This window comes from Bicyclus anynana, chromosome 16 (assembly GCF_947172395.1).
Source record: "Bicyclus anynana chromosome 16, ilBicAnyn1.1, whole genome shotgun sequence".
Taxonomy (NCBI): domain Eukaryota; kingdom Metazoa; phylum Arthropoda; class Insecta; order Lepidoptera; family Nymphalidae; genus Bicyclus; species Bicyclus anynana.
The window spans coordinates 6725211-6739598 of record NC_069098.1 but is presented as its reverse complement, the minus strand read 5'-3'; the positions used below and the strand labels follow the sequence as shown (position 1 = coordinate 6739598).

General features: G+C 36.3%; 1 protein-coding gene across 1 annotated transcript in view; it reads right to left on the bottom strand.

Annotated features, from left to right (window-relative positions):
- The window catches only part of LOC112052356 (transcription factor kayak), a 98399-nt gene extending 85600 nt beyond the window's left edge, over nucleotides 1-12799 (bottom strand). The window contains exon 1 of the mRNA XM_024091396.2: nucleotides 12356-12799. The gene's annotated coding sequence lies outside the window, so the exon portion shown is untranslated. The remainder of the gene's footprint in view (nucleotides 1-12355) is intronic.
- Nucleotides 12800-14388: the final 1589 nt, after the last annotated feature.

Genomic DNA, 14388 nt, shown 5'->3' with positions numbered 1-14388 from the left:
AGATGGTCTAAAGCGTAGACCTTCTGCGGGTTACTGGCTTTTACTTTTCTTATTAATTCTTCAATAATTTCGTTGCTGGAATATGGAATCTTTTTCTTTGTCAACCATTCTTGAATTTCAGCTTTCCTCGTGTTTCTTGTGGGTATCTTTTCTAACTGTATCGAATGATAGCTTGCGTTATCGACAATTATAACTGAGGGCTCTTCAAGTAGATTCAGGAATTCGGAAAACCATGCCATATATGTTTCGCCATCCATTTCTGTGTGGTAATCAGCATCCTTTGATTTCACCGCTTTAAATATTAGCTTCGCATCTGGAACGAAGCCAGTCCTTGCAGAACCCGCATGGCAAACTATTAATCTTTGGCCTTTTCCCACAGGCTGATTCTTGAAACCTCCTTCATCGTTGCTTCCAAGCCACATCCTCTTTCTTGCATGGTTTTGATTAATCCATGTTTCGTCTAGATAGAAACGTGGTCGCTGATCGTTAGTTCTTCTAAGTAAATCCAATTTCCTTAAAAAGTCCATTCTAGCACAAACAATATCAGTTCTTTCCATTAAATATTTACGTCCTTCGCTATTTTTCTTATACTGGAACCCAACCTCCTTCAGTAGTATTCTCATTGAAGTGTTGCCGCATTTAAAATCGGGTAATTGTTCACGGAATTTTTCTAAAATTTTCGCCACGGATGGATACTCTCCATTCTCATAAAATGAAGCTACAGTTCGCTTCAACACACTTTTATCAAAATCGTCAATATTAGTGACGGTTTGTGGTTTCTTAAAATTTGTTCTTGGTATACAGGTACTGCCTGATTGTGATACTTCCGTCTTGATTCGGTCCACTGTCGCTCTGCTCACACCACAAACAAATGCGGCCATTTCACGTGGTTTGTTGAAATTTAGAGAAGCCACTTTATTCGGATCACTTTTCAATTCATTGAGAAACAGGAATACGTTGTGAATCAGTGTTCGAGCTTGAGGGCTAATATCGCCATGTAATTTCTTCAGATCAACGTTAGAAAATAAAGTATCCATAGTGCGCAACGAGTAACACATGAATGTATTTATTTAATTGCAGTAAACACATTTATAGCAAAAAAAATACGCAATGCAATTACATTAGAAACCGACCAATCAGAATCGTCCAAATCATTATTGACTCATCATTAGCACGTGCGCAGGTAGCCGTTTATCGATAATTAGGGTGCGCAGGTAGGCGCGCTGCACATTCCTATCTTTTTTGACTTTTATGACCGGACGACTCAGATGATAACGCGCATACTTTAATCAGCGACAGTTTATGTGAAGACGCATTATGCACGGTGTTTACACTGGTGTGCGTAACATATGTGTGGGTGGGCTGTAAACAAACATGTACTAATTAACATTCATTCATATGTGTGGAGGCCTCGACAGTCTACTGATTCATGTGTCCTAAGTCTTATCACGGATACGTACGAGTAAAATAAAAGACGCGACGACTATTGTTACTTTGCCATAATTTTTTATAATATTTATTATGTCGTTATCGTTCGTTTCACTGAAACTTGAATATAGTATTGAACTAATAGGATTTGTACTTAAAACTCATGATGAATTTGTTTGGTATTGTAGTAGTAAAGTGTACTCTAAAAACCCATATTCGGCTCACTGTACTGCACGAGTCTCCTCTCAGAATGAGAGGGGTGAGGCTAATAGTCAACGCTGACGCGATGCGGATTGGCAGACTTCACACACGTAGAGAATAGACAATAGGCCACCGGGGCGAGGATCGAACCACCCCTCGGTGATAAGTCCGACCGCTTTTACTGTTGAGCTATTGAGGGTCAAAAATCCTATCCTACTAATAATAAAAACGCGAAAATTTGTATAGATATTTGTATAGATGTTTGTTTGGATTTTTGTTACTCTTTAACGACGCAACTACTGATTTGGCTGAAATTTTGGAATGGAAATAGATTTTACTTTGGATTAACACATAGGGTACTTTTATCCCGGAAAAAATCATTCCCGAGGGATTTATAAAAAACTAAATTTCACGCGGGCGTCCGCTAGTGTTATATAAATAATATTAAATAAAAAAACATGGTGTACCTACCTACAAAATGGTAAATTTAAGTCATATAATTTTGGCTAGGACCGCTAAATACATTTGGTGTGTTGTTAAAACAATTATAACTCAGTGTGCCTCAAGGACGGTTATAAAAACGTTCGTTAACGCGTAGGCGTCGGTCCATTCATATGTTGCCGTTCGTAATACGAGTATGTTATAGATATTCTAGTTTTGGAAGACAGTTTGGGTTTGATTGTAGTGGTTGATTAGGTGTACAGATTTGCCTGTCAGAGAAATTATTAAAACGAAAATTAACACAACACTATACTAACTCGCCAGTCGCGAATCTAACTAGAATTTAATGTTAGAAATTCTTCGCATTATACTAACATAACAGTTTAAATTGAAAAAGAAATTCAAATTGGTTCAGTAGTTTAGATTCAATACATATACATACAAACAAGGAAGCAAACACACAAATATTTCCTTTTTATAATATTAGTGAATATCATAAATTTGTCGGTCGGTCTGGCTAGTGGGAGGCTTTGGCCGTAGCTAGTTACCACCCTACCGACAACGACGTACCGCCAAGTGATTTAGCGTTCCGGTACGACGTCGTGTAGATACCGAAAGGGGTGTGGATTTCATCCTCCCCCTAACAAATTAGCTCGATTCCATCTTAGATTGGATCATCACTTACCATCAGGTGAGATCGTAGTGAAGGGCTAACTTGTAAAGGATAAAAAATACAGTATAAATAATTAAGAAGAAATAAGTAACCTAAATTGCCTAGAACACCACCATTAAGTTAACTCTGATTCAATAATTCCATACCAAATCTCGGCTTAGTCATAACATCAGACATAACTTAACATTACATAACAAATGATAACAATGAATATTCAGGATGTTACTTTTACTGTCATATTGACTCAATTCAAAATGTATTTATACGTATTAAATATATGTACTGTACTTATAGTTTATATATGCTTCGAATTAAATTAACTTTGTATATTATTACACTTTACGTACTTAATATATTTTCGTGAAAGACAAACAGCATGGCGTTTTGACTGTATTATCTTTATATCATATCAATATTAAAAATCTTTTACATCTATACTAATCTATACTAATATTATAAAGAGGTAAAGTTTGTAAGTTTGTAAGTTTGTCACATTTTTTAAATGGGGTAATCTTCGGAACTACTGGTCCGATTTTAAAAATTATATTGGTATCATATATATTAAATTTATATTGGTATCATATATATTAGCCGAGTTATCAAAGTTTTTGTCATACAGGTCGGACTGAAAATCCTCTTAAACAGACTTATTCGCATGCGCTGCCTTAACTATTGTGTAAAATTGAAATTAATGTATGGAGACTTTATGTATCTTTAAAAGTTCTACAAAAAAGTCCGCGACACCATATATCTATCTTCTATATATTAGCAGATATAGTACCTTTTGTGTTTTAAAAATTATTAATTTTATATACTTAGGTTTACGTCATTATTTATACAACTAAACTTTAATCCTTATTAAAATAAATTATTTAATAATCACAAGGATATTATGGAGATTAGATTTGCCCTTTACAGTATGTTAATTACTTAAATAGTTTCAGAGATAATACAAAATTTCTAAAAGACGCAGAAATTCCGCTATATGACGCCCAGCTCTTTCATTTATGTAGTTCCCGTTCCCGTTTGAATATGGGGCATAGCCCGTTTGAATATGGGGCATCAAACATAGCCTATGACACTCGCAAATAACGTAGCTTTCTATTGGTAAAACAATTTTCCAAATCGGTCCTGTAGATCCAGAGATTACCTCCTACAACCACACGAACTTTACCTCTTTATATTATTAGCATAGAAGTCTCTATTTCTCTTGGTCATACCACCACTCTCGAAGGACTGGACCGATTTTGCTAAGGGTAGGAATAAGATAGAAAAGTTATAAGGTAGGGTAGGGTACGGGTAGGGTAGCGTAGGGGTAGTGTAGGGGTAGGGTAGGTTTAGGGCCGGGTTTAGGGTAGTGGTAGGGTAGGGGTAGAGGTAGGGTAGTGGTAGGGTAGGGGTAGAGGTAGGGTAGTGGTAGGGTAGAGGTACGGGTAGGATAGGGAAGTGGTAGGGTAGGGGTAGGATAGGCGTGAGATAGGGGTAGGAAAGAAATAGGGTACGGGTCGGGTAGGGGTAGGATGGGGGTAGTGGTAGGATGGGGGTAGGGTGTAGGTAAGGTAGGGGTAGGGTAGGAGTAGGTTTGGGGTAGGGTAGGGGTAGGGTGGGGGTAGGGGTAGGGTAGATGTAGGGGTTGCGTAGGGTAGGGGTAGTAGTAAAGTTGACATCGAAATTTACGCGGACGAAGTCGCGGGCGTCCGCTAGTTTTAAATAAAATAGATTGACTTGGCAAGCACTCTAAGCAATCTTGTTGAATATAATATGTATTACTTGTGAGATATATGTGTATTCATGATATGGGCAAGTCAATCTATGTTATTTAAAATATAAAAGATTTTTATTATTGATATGATCACTAAAGATGTTGTTAGGTTAGCTAATTACGTAAATAATTTGAGATAGAAGGTCTGTTAATTACGGACAGAATAAAGTAACCGACTTGGTATTACATGGATCTCACAACTTTTTACGGTAGAACAACTAAGTTGCGAGAATTAGTATATTAAGCTTAAAAAAGCTTTAATTAATGAAAAGTTTAGGTAAATTGGCAACTTATGTTGTTCTGATAAAATAAAATTTATCAATTTCGCCATCAATACTTTATGTAACACGCACTTATCTGATCAGATAAGTTCTTTAGTCTACTAATCTAAGCAATCAGAGATGATATGTGATATTTATCTATTACTTTAACATAATGGATGACTGCTTCGACGATGCAGCCTAAGCGGCTTCGGATATTAAGGTTCTAGGTTCGGTTACTGGGTTGGGGCTATGAAATAGGTAGGAATATTACTATCTTCCAAGAAATTCTAAGTATTCAGCTCGTAGATGTAAAGTTGGTGGTATTACAACCCCAGTGCCTCGGAGTCGGACCACGTTAAGTCATCGATCATGATCATTATCATTAACATCTGATCGTGATCATTAATGAGTTTATCATTATACCCATATTGGAAGTGTGGTGGGTCTATGCCCCATATCCTCAGACCAGTTACCATTGGACCTGACGATACCCTCGCTAGACGATACCCCTTTGTCAGAAATATATGATCACGGTCTAACGTGTTTATATACTGCGTCTATCGATGTTTCATTGTTTTAAAATTACACGTGTGTGTATTACGATTTAAATTTATAGTTGTGTGTAATGTGACACATCATTATATTATCATTATATTATTTATTGGAGTTAAATATTTTCCATGTGTGAGTTGTTTCCGACAAACAACCGACAATTTTGTTGGTGAATTTGAGTGCGATATAAGTCCTAAGGTCTGTGCCTACGAGTATATCCCCTACTATAAGGAGGCTAGGCCCTGTAATAGGCCTTTAAATTAGGCTAATGATGATACGATAAATAGTTATTATAATATTATACTACTACTACCCTACCTGGAATAAGGAAGAATCTCCATCAAGCTCGTCAAATCGTTTTTCAGCCAGAAATTGGTTCAGTCGTTCTTGGTTTATAAATAGTGTTATGTATGTAACTTTATTTTAAGTGTTTACCTATACTTATCTATACTAATATTGGCAAGAAAAGAAAAATCTTATTGATTGTTTGCATTGAATATATTCTGAAACTACTAACTGATTTCAAAAATTCTTTCACTGTTGGTAAGCTACACTATCCCCGAATGCTTTACGCCATATTTTATGCCCGTATAGCGGGAACCACGCGGGTCAAACCGCGCGGCGTCTACTAGTATAAAGTGTAATATGTATATGCAACTATCTTCTATATTGTTTAATATTGTAATAATATGTAACGTCCAACATACACATAAACAGGTGTACTTCAAGGTTTTGACGATGCTAGTAAATTTTTTTAAAACCTTACATATTATCCACAAAGTAATTGGCTATTCTTGTAATTAATAGCCGACGGGCATAAAATTAGCGGCTCGATAATAATTAATAACATATTTTTGTGTTTATGTCATCTTTTGTTTTGTAAGTATACTGTAATTTAGTTTTTCAATTGCAATTTAAAGCTCATTGTAAGTACCTAACTACCTACTATATTAATTCATGATTTTTTTTTTATGGCTTTGCGAAATTTTACTAAACATTTCTTAATTGAAACTCCAACTCAGGGTTTACAAGTTTAAATGCAATATGCAGTGGCGTACACAAGGTTTTTAACTAGGGTAGTCAATAAACGTACATTGTATAAAATAAATTTCACATGCAAAAATCAATAATGAAACCTAAGGGTATCATCATAATCATTATTATGAACGGCTTGGCTCAAATTCGGCTCTTATGTAACTACTTAGTACATATTGCAGTAATTTGCACACAGCGGATGATGGAACGACCTATAATCGGAATATCTCTACGTGATCGAATCAGAAATGAAGAGATCCGCAGAACCAAAGTCACCGACATAGCTCAACGAGTCGCGAAGCTGAAGTGGCAATGGACGGGCACATAGTTCGAACAGCTGATGGACGTTGGGATCCCAAAGTGCTGGAATGGCGAGTCGCTAGGATTCGTTGGATGCAGGCGGCTCAGGATCGTGATGTTTGGAAGTCCCTACAAAAGGCTGATGTCCTGCAGTGGACATCGGGCAACGATGACGAACAATTTAGCAAGTAACTGTCTGATGAGATTAATTTTCTAAGATTGTTTTAAGTTAGATAATTGGTAGGTAAGTACGTACCTATTCTAAATTTAAAAATGTCTGGAATCCTTTAAAACCGGGAGAGGTAGACGCTATAAACAAACAACATTGTGTTTTCTTGCATAATAAGTGTTGAAGATTTACTTTCACTGGCATTTGGGTCAAAAAATTTAAACACAATATAGAGATGTGATACTAGCCATATTTTCAGTGTATATTCTTTGCTCGTGACTAACCTAAATGAGTGTCTTTCGTTAGGCCTACTCAAGTGACTTTGAGATTAAATAACTGGTTCTGATAAAAAACTAAAAGCATATGTTTTTTGAAAAACCAAACTAAAAAGTAGAAAATGGATTTCAGCAAGTAATTATTATTATTCAACTTAATAATTAATTTCAATGTACAGGCACGGGAAGAACGGCAGAACGTTTGATTTTGAAATCAATAACATGTAAAAAAAAAAATTTTAAATAATTATTATTACTTTTATTACTTAAGTACATTCATAGAGTACATTCATTCAAGGTTAAGTTACAAATATTTATTTTATGCACCTACAGAAGTTGTCTGTTGATAAGTTGGTTATTTGTTTTTCCTAATAGGAAAAAGCCGGTTCTATTTAAAAACGTTCTTTAATATGAATAATGCAATGAATATTATGTACAGTTTTGTAAAGTATTACTTTATTAACATTATACTTAAATTAAAACAATCGAGGTACTTACCAGTGACGAAGGATTGAATTTAGATGAAGGTAAGCCTCCCCAAAGAAAATACAAACTCCGGTTTTTCATATAACTAGGTACAGTACAATGATATGCATGGATTTTTAAAGGTAACCCGGCGGGAATCAGCTTGCATGAACTTTTCGCCGCTGGTACTTACTTATACATATTATGTGTAATAAACATAATAGGTACATGTTTATTCTTCTTCATAAATTATATCTGGTAATATCAGATTTAAATTTTCAAAACCATTTGTTATTGTGTTTTTAAGTAAATACAAATAGTTAAGTAAGAAAGTAATTCAGTTTACTTAATTTAGTCATGATTTTCATTTCAGTAAATAATTGAATATTTTACTATTTACACACGTAACGAAGACATGAAAAATAGTATAATAAATAAAAATTTGTTACACACAGTAAATATAATTAATTAATATTTTAATTGTAAAAAAAAAAATTGGTTGCCTGTAAAGTCGGTATACGGGCGAAAGTTTTACGTGACAACGACTTTGAGAGATAAAATAATTTTAAAGTGAATATTCATTCGTATAGTAGGAAGAAGGATGAAATAATAGTAACAATTTAAAACATTTATTTATACAAAGAATTATATTTAAAACATTAATTTATACAAAGAATCTCGCACTGAATTTCAAATTAACAAAATTTTATTCACTCGCTCTCATTGTGAGCGCATAACGTGAGCGGAGCGTAACGCAGTTTCTTGAAGTGTCACCCGGCAAACCAATTTATAAGACGTTGTCAAGTCAAAATACATACATACTGTAGTCAGTTGAATGTATAGGTAACTCAATAATTTTAAGATCAAAACATGTACCACATGCAAATAAACGATTTGATTCACTGATTGTTTGAGTAATAAATTTCTAATTCAATAATAGAGTAGTTCCTTGGCTCCCAAACTAGCTGTAACTGTATCTTGGAAACCAGTAGATTCCCATTAGTATTATTTACCTTGTTAGAAAAAGGTACAAAAAAGTTAAAAACAAACATTTTGTTATGTGTATCATAAAATTAATGTTAAGTAAGTAATGTAGAGTCCAAATGGATGTTAGTTAATTACCTTCCAGAGTCGTTAGGTTTTAATGGGAAATTCAATAAAGATAATTGTTGAAGTAGGTAATTATGATTATACCTACTCATGTGTACCTGTGTACGGTACACATGAGTATTGTTCTATGAAAAGGACAATTCAGTATTATAAATAAACTGTATGTAACTTACGAATACATATTACTCAAAACCATTTCGACCGATTTGATTAACATTTTTTATCCTTGCTTTAGTAAGGATATGGAAAAAATAATCAAAACCAAGCTGAAAAATCTAACGTGGTAGATTTATGTGAAAACTCTGAAGAATTACGTATAAAATAGGTAGATAGATAGGTATTAGGTACATCCTTGGTACACCATAATTTATCACATGCGTAAACCTAAATTAACCGTTTAGAAGTGAAATAGGTATATTTTAATTAAATGAAAAACTACTTAAGAGTATTTTGCTATTTTGTCAACTAATAAAGTTAATCGTTTTTGTTTACCTAAGTACTTAATTATGTAGGTACCTAGAGTCCATCGCCAGAATTTATATTAATAAGCTTTTTAATATGAGTATAGATTACAATTGTAATTTATGGGAATTAAACACCAAAAAAAATATTTTCCATTTCAGAATGGAGCATAAGATTTGATCTCGGCGTACCTGACCAAACCCTTAATGCATACGAAGCCATATACCTACCTACTTAAATATCTTCGAAACATTTGGATTTTTTTTCTATCTAGTCATTTTTCAGGATAACTATTCTTGATTTTATTTTTATTTATTTACTTAGTCGATGTTACTACAATTCTGATGAGTTCCTTAAAGATAAAAGCGCTTGGGGGCCATTGGATCAGCTTCCACCTTCACACAGGAAATAAAACTATAAGAAATTGTAATTGTTATCAATTGTAAATTATAATACTGTATGACCTTTTCAAAAGAGCAACTGTTAAGTTTCTTGCCGGTATCTTTTCAGCAGAACCTGCCTTCCGAACCGGTGGTAGAATCTTTACAAATAGTCAACTAACGTGTCAAAAGTGCTTGTAAACTGAGCCTACTTGAAATAAATGATTTTTGATTTGATTTGTTTTTCTAATTCTACCTCTTTTACAATACAAGACACATGAAATATATGTTTTCTTTGAAAAAATCTTTTACATCGAGTAGGTAAGTACATAGAGTTTAATCTGTGACGTAGAAACGACCGCTTATTGGAATCTAATAGGATTTTAACCTGAAAGTCTTGAAGAGGCAAGTACTTTTAACATTGTACCGAATACAATGAATGCAAATGAAATATTAAACAATATACCTTCAAGTAAATCATAAATCGTAACTCGTAACACACGGGTACAAGATTCGCTGCGGTTTAGAAGCGGATATAAGCAAACCCAGCTGGATAAGGAAAGCCAACGTGATAAGAATTTAAACTTAACCAGTACCTACACAATATCTTGCTCGGCTGGTCCAGTATTGTTAGCCCTAGGTTAGGAGAGTTTGTCTAAATATAAGGGATTGGGCAGCGTTTTCGGTATTCCCAACTGGCTTGACTTTTTCTGACACTTATACACTACAATTATCGTCATACTTGTATTAATTGACGCCTTCTGGCAGTTAACAGGTCTGTGAATCTCAACAGAGAGGTCCTGGGTTCGATTCCCTGCTCGGGTCAGTGTAGAAATTTAGGTATAATTTCTAAATTGGCTCACGTCTGGTCTGGTGGTAGGCATTGGCCGGTTACCACCATACTGGCAAAGACTAACCGCCAAGTTATTTGGCGTTCCGGTACGATGCCGCGTAGAAACCGTCAGAGTTATGGGTAAAATTAACTTGTATTTATTCCAAGTAAGCCTACTTCTATATGACTATAATCACTTAACATCAGTAGAGATCGCAGTGAAGGGCTAAATTGTCGTTGAATAATATTAATAATATTTACACAAAATCCCTCGGTGGTCCATTAATTGCCTTGTTGATCCAGTGGTTATCCTATGTGGCCTTTACCAGTTCCTAAGTTCGATACCTGTCGGTAGGGCTTTAATCTGCTGAGCATTTCGATCTTCTAAGTTTCCAATTTGATATCTGCTGAGCATTTCAATCTTCTGACTTTGCAATTTAAATTGATTCGAATCGATTCAACACCGGGCTGAGAATTTTCACTGATACAGGCCTCAAAATCGTCAAAGTAAGCACGTTAAGCCTGCCGGCGTGGTGGGTTTAAGCACCATACCCTATGTCCCGTACGGCCTGGGCCCTGTACTGGGCTGATAATGATTTATTATTCTCATTTTTGTGACATTCAAAAAGGGTACCTTTACGAGTTTCCTAGGAGGCGGAAATCGGGTACCAGGGCGACAGCAACAGAAATGGGTAGACGATAATATTAAGGAGTGGACCATAAGTACTACAGCCAGCTGAAACATTTTTCAAGAGATCGAAAAAGTTTCGATGGACGTTGGACGTTGAAGTCCCAAGGTGCTGGAACGGCGACCCCGCACTAGAAAGCGCAGTGTTGATCGACCCCTGACCAGGACATCAAGCAACTCAGCCACCGAGAGATCATGGGTTGTCCGCTCAACTATTCTCGTATCCACTCCCATCAGTCTTTCCTACTTGAGAATATTGATCATTTTATGAGATAAGCTAAATATTATTTTCAAAATCAAAATCAAAATCAAAATCAAAATCAAAAATCATTTATTTCAAGTAGGCTCAGTTTACAAGCACTTTTGACACGTCAGTTGACTATTTGTAAAGATTCTACCACCGGTTCGGAAGGCAGGTTCTGCTGAGAAGATACCGGCAAGAAACTCAACAGTTGCTCTTTTGAAAAAGTCATACAGTATTATAATTTACAATTGATAACAATTACAATTTCTTATAGTTTTATTTCCTGTGTTAAGGTGGAAGCTGATCCAATGGCCTCCAAGCGCTTTTATCTCGCTTTTTGAAAAATTGTATAGTGCCGCGGCTTGCTACTCTATCCAAGTGCCAAAGATCTACCATAGGAAGCCATGGATGATGGTCCCAGGTTGGTATAATACGGAACTATTGAATTAGATAGATACTTAGGTACCTATTAGATACAAATAAATGAATAAATAAGAGGGTATGTACGTAGTTTTTTTTTTAATAATAGGCTTTACGTCTCTTGGTTCTAGCCCTTTTGAGCCCTAGGTAGGTACGTAGAGATAAATCAAAAAAAGTTTATAGCCTGAACTCTTTCTGTGCTGTTTTGTGCGTAGACAGTTAAATCAAAATTTTCGAGGATTTTCTTTCCACCAAAACTTTATGAAAAGCAGATTTTTTGTTTACTTAATCAAAACAGCAAAATTTTTTGATTTTCAATATTTCCCATATCTTTAAGATATGATTGATATTCCCTTTCCTCTCCAATAAATCGAAAAATGTTGTGTTAGGAGTGTGTATGACAATATTCAAATAGGCAGGGATCGAACGACCACTTGTGACGAATCCGTCTTCTTACCGTTGAGCTATTGAGGCTTATAATGATTGGAATGTAAACATATTGGTGCTTTAATAATTGCGTGTTATTTTCTAATGTCCTGTCAGGACTTCCTCAATATGTTGACCGATTTCAGTAGTAAAAATTATGTTAAGAAAAGAAAATCTCTAGCGCAAACGATAAATAGCCTTCTGTTGGTGATACTGAATAAAGACTTACCTTAACATGTGCCAGGCACGGCGTGGAGCATCAGGACCAAGTCCTTATTCCTCAGTCCCAAGAGCCTCAGGCTGGAGAGGCAACACAGGCTCAGTTCCACAGACTCTGGGAGTGCGTCGAACGCATCCGTGTCCGGCACAACACACCCGCTCAAAACATAGCTTCCAACCTTTTCGACACACAGACTCGATTTGCAAAATGTATTCATCGCATCCGCCGAAAACACCGATAATTTTTACGAGTACCGAAAATAGGCGCGCACGATCTATTTATCCGGGATAGTCTCGGAAAATCAACGCCCAGCACGATTTAGCACCAGTGAACTGTCGGAAAACACCATGGGATGGCAGTGGAAGTCAGGAGTCGCCGGGAAACTCGAATTCGCGACGAACACGTGAGCGCGATACGCTCGCCGGCCGCAGAACCGTCCGGTAAACAGAGAGAACGAGCCTCAACAACACACGCACACTCGCACAAACCGTACACAGTTTCACACATGTGTATAGTTCTCAGCGCGCGCATTCTCGCTCGCGACGGAAATAGATATCACGTCATTTTCGACCAATCGCAATGCGCGGCTATCACGTCATAAACTAAGCCGATTGGCGAAGACTACATTGAAGGATTACTACAGTTCAATTAGCGATTAACTGAAACTTTTTGATAAAACTTAACTGATATCAAATCATATGGCAATTTATCGAAGGAACTATCGGGAAAGTAATTTAGATTATCGTATCAAATTGTCTTTTAAGACAGTTAATGATTTTTTTCGTCGAATTTTAAGTTGTTTTTCATGTAGGTACGTAACCGTAACTCTATGTAAAGTCGATGCTCGTTGGTAACGCGCGAAATTTAACGAACGCTTTTAAGTTTATCTCGTCCTTACCCGACATAGCAAATGAAGTATTTAAATACGTACCAATACGTGTTATGTATGATTATATTTTAGTACCAATGAGTGTTGACTACCGCATAGCAACTATGGGATCTACATTTATGTATTTTTACATACTAACTTTTATCCACGGCTTCATTCGTATTAATGAGGTATTGTGTTAATAGCTTTTACGTGTTGGAAGACCGTCGGGGACCGTCGGGCTTATCAAAGATTTTTTTAAGTACTTTTATTTTTATATTATTATTTTCTGTGGTTTAGACGTAAATTGTAACAAATTCACAAACTTTTATTTATATACTTACCCATTATCGTTATCTTCCATTAATAACGGTCTAAGTTATCTTCCCACCGAATGTGCTGTGCTAATCTCAACTTCTTTTATCTAACCTTGCGCTTTTACAGTGCACATGTGTAGGTATGTGGAATTGCAGATGCACTCTATTTTCTCATTTTCAAAGTCCGATGGAATCGAACCCGAGACAATCGAAGAACGTTTTTACAGAATTGTACGCGCTTTTCATGGCCCATTTTTTATGGCAAATTAGCCCGCGCTTACAAGGCCTGATGGAAAGCTCGAAGATGCTTTTCAAGATTTTCATATTGTAAGTGTGAAGAAACACAAACGCCGGAAGGGCATCTCAAATTCTGGCTGAGCAAATTAGAAATAGATAAATACGTGATAGCCCAGTGGATATGACCTTTGCCTCCGATTCTGGAGGTGGTGGATTCGAATCCGGTCCGGGGCATGCACCTCCAACTTTTCAGATGTGTGTATTTTAAGAAATCAAATATCATGTGTCTTAAACTGTGTAGGAAAACATCGTGAGGAAACCTGCATACCAGATAATTTTCTTAGTTCTCTGCGTTACGGGGGACGAAGTTGCTCGCGTCCGTAGGAGTCCCACCTTACCTAGGCCCACCCTACACGTGTCCCCTGGGTGGTGCTAAACGAGCAACAATGCCGAGTCACAGGCGGCATTAAATAACCTGTCCACTGGCTACTACGGGCCAAGAGGGATTAAATCCCCTCTAAAAGAGTAGTTCGCCGACAATCGGTTGGCTAGCAGGAGCCAGAACCAGATATGTTCAAACATCTGAGTGTAGTGCCTTGGGAAAGTACTACTACTATCTT